Raw genomic sequence first — 3,749 nt, forward strand, 5'->3', positions numbered from 1 at the left:
TCTGCCATACAACGGACAGAATTTGGAATCTGGGACTTTGTTTCATATTAAAAGTACCAAAGCACAATGCTTATTGCGATATATTGGATGAGAAGTGCCCTTCAAAGTTCCGTCCATTTACTTGAAAACAAGCTAGAATAATCGATTCTTGGGATTTAAGAATCGATATCGTTCGTATAAATGAGAATCGATTGATATCGAGATATCGATATTTTAATCCCTAGATTATAGTGCAAGCAGTGGCAAGGTCATGGGTTTGATTCCCAGGGAATGCATTTACTGATGAAATGTATAACTTGAATGCAATGTGAGTTGCTTTGGATAAAAGCATCTGCCAAATGCATAAATGAAAATTCTGCAATAATAATTTGCATACATAACCAAGCACATAAATATCTGAACATTGGATAAAGCCAGGTTCAAAACTCTTTCATTTTGGTGCCAGTTTTTCCAGCGGGGATTCTGGATTTCTCTTTTTATCGCTCCATAAATCAGAAAATACTGTCAACACACAGAAAAAAAGCAAATTTTCACCATGTTTTTTGGAGTAAAATGTTATATAAATCAGAGTGAATGAAATATGGACAAACCTTCAGAATATAGAGAGGAATAAAACTGTTTGTAAGAGAAAAAAACTCTTTAAAGACTGAATTCTACAGACACAAATAGATAAAGTGCAATAAAATAAACAATTAAATGTGTGTTTTGGATGTTTTCTTTCCGCTCGTCTGAAAGAAGAGACTTGATATGGAAGTGAAACTCCAAAAACTGAGCAGTGCATGAAAACACAATGTTTTGCCTGTAGCTTCCATTTGGAACATGTAGCCTATCTAAAACCTGACTTTTATTGCGCTGAAACATCTTGAGAGTGAAATGTCACGGGTTATGAATGTGATTTATTACGAGGCACTGACTCATCTTCACTGTGACGGGTTCAAAAGGAAGTAAATGAGATTTATTCAGGATCTTCTGCGAGGTTTCACTCTAGACTCCAGTTTTAGTTATCAGCTAGATCATCCTCTCGCAGCTGACGTCAATTAAACGGCTGGTTTTTTCACCTACATGACAGAAATGAGTCTGACCGGCAGAAATGGCACATGGTGACGGTCATTAGCAGATATCAGAGGATTACAGACGGTGAATCAGATCTGCATCGCACGTGTAAACAATTGAATTTGACAGAGCCGAGGTTCTGGAGGTCAAAGCCATTGTGTGGATCTCGGCTGTTTCAGTCTCTGTTTGCAGAACACAAAGCGGGTAGTTAGTAACCGAGTTACTGTTGTGTATATCGTATGGACTAACAGTGAAGACAAGAGCCTTGAGCAAACAGAGCATGTTGAGACAAAGGAACAGGACACCCGAGACCTTCAATGCCCCAGAAACATTTAATCTGTCATCGTGTCTGAAGACGGGCGTCTGGAACGGCCACTCGGGGCTCCAGAGCGATTCTTATCGGCGTGTTTATTCACGGTTACAGATCCTCAACAATCGAGTCTTTGCTGCGGAGGGGCCAAACCCCCTAAAGCGCTCATTACATAACCAAGCACATAAATATCTGAACATTGGATAAAGCCAGGTTCAAAACTCTTTCATTTTGGTGCCAGTTTTTCCAGCGGGGATTCTGGATTTCTCTTTTTATCGCTCCATAAATCAGAAAATACTGTCAACACACAGAAAAAAAGCAAATTTTCACCATGTTTTTTGGAGTAAAATGTTATATAAATCAGAGTGAATGAAATATGGACAAACCTTCAGAATATAGAGAGGAATAAAACTGTTTGTAAGAGAAAAAAACTCTTTAAAGACTGAATTCTACAGACACAAATAGATAAAGTGCAATAAAATAAACAATTAAATGTGTGTTTTGGATGTTTTCTTTCCGCTCGTCTGAAAGAAGAGACTTGATATGGAAGTGAAACTCCAAAAACTGAGCAGTGCATGAAAACACAATGTTTTGCCTGTAGCTTCCATTTGGAACATGTAGCCTATCTAAAACCTGACTTTTATTGCGCTGAAACATCTTGAGAGTGAAATGTCACGGGTTATGAATGTGATTTATTACGAGGCACTGACTCATCTTCACTGTGACGGGTTCAAAAGGAAGTAAATGAGATTTATTCAGGATCTTCTGCGAGGTTTCACTCTAGACTCCAGTTTTAGTTATCAGCTAGATCATCCTCTCGCAGCTGACGTCAATTAAACGGCTGGTTTTTTCACCTACATGACAGAAATGAGTCTGACCGGCAGAAATGGCACATGGTGACAGTCATTAGCAGATATCAGAGGATTACAGACGGTGAATCAGATCTGCATCGCACGTGTAAACAATTGAATTTGACAGAGCCGAGGTTCTGGAGGTCAAAGCCATTGTGTGGATCTCGGCTGTTTCAGTCTCTGTTTGCAGAACACAAAGCGGGTAGTTAGTAACCGAGTTACTGTTGTGTATATCGTATGGACTAACAGTGAAGACAAGAGCCTTGAGCAAACAGAGCATGTTGAGACAAAGGAACAGGACACCCGAGACCTTCAATGCCCCAGAAACATTTAATCTGTCATCGTGTCTGAAGACGGGCGTCTGGAACGGCCACTCGGGGCTCCAGAGCGATTCTTATCGGCGTGTTTATTCACGGTTACAGATCCTCAACAATCGAGTCTTTGCTGCGGAGGTGCCAAACCCCCTAAAGCGCTCATCGTAGCGTGAAGACGTCCGTCTCACGTTTCACAAAAAACACAAGCTCTGCGACAAGAATCTGAAATGTTTTTATTACTTTTTTCCATTTATTAAAGAGGATTTCTTTACAACATACATTTAGCTGTGAATCAGATGTGGGAGAGGGCCGGTGACAAAACCATATCATACAAGAGTACAAACTCCACTTCCAAAGTCTAGAGGCGTCTAGAAAGGCACCAGCACAAGAACCTCGAGCTCCGTTCGCTGCGGATAAACTCAGAGAGCTGGGTGAATTCAACATCTACAAAGCCAAAACTAGATTCCTGGACGTCAAGTTCAATAAAACGTGTGTCAAAATAGTTCAATAACAATCCCTCATATTACATCACAACCATAGAGCTAGAAAATTATATTAATTGGAATCTGTCACAAACATTGAAAACATGAATCTGTTTCCTAATATTATTGGAGTGCATATCTACACAGGAGCCAGCCTGTATTCACTGCCTAAAAACTGTTTGATCGTGTACATTAGAAAGCTTGTGTGTGTGTTTGGGAGAAACGTCAAATCTGGTTCGTTCCTGTGTTTTTCTCTTATTGCCTCGAAGCAGCCCGATCCACAGATACACAACAAGTCATCTACAAACAGTGTAAAACATCATCTTGACTTTGTGAAAAGTAAAAAAGGACAAACTAAAAAAAATCAAACATTCTTCCAGCACGACGAGGGCCGACTCCGACGATTCATTGGCACAATCAGAAATCAAGCACAAAGCCATATGTGTCCCTGCAGCACAAAAGCAGTGTTAAGTCGCTGGGGTATATTTGTAGCAATAGCCAACAATACATTGTATGGGTCAAAATTATAGATTTTTCTTTTATGCTAAAAATCATTAGGATATTAAGTAAAGATCATGTTCCATGAAGATATTTAGTAAATTTCCTACCGTAAATATATCAAAACTTAATTTTTGATTAGTAATATGCATTGCTAAGAACTTCATTTGGACAACTTTAAAGATGATTTTCTCAATATTTAGATTTTTTTGCACCCTCAGATTCCAGATTTTCAAATAGT

This window comes from Sinocyclocheilus anshuiensis, unplaced genomic scaffold (assembly GCF_001515605.1).
Source record: "Sinocyclocheilus anshuiensis isolate Anshui unplaced genomic scaffold, SAMN03320099.WGS_v1.1 scaffold2373, whole genome shotgun sequence".
Classification (NCBI taxonomy): domain Eukaryota; kingdom Metazoa; phylum Chordata; class Actinopteri; order Cypriniformes; family Cyprinidae; genus Sinocyclocheilus; species Sinocyclocheilus anshuiensis.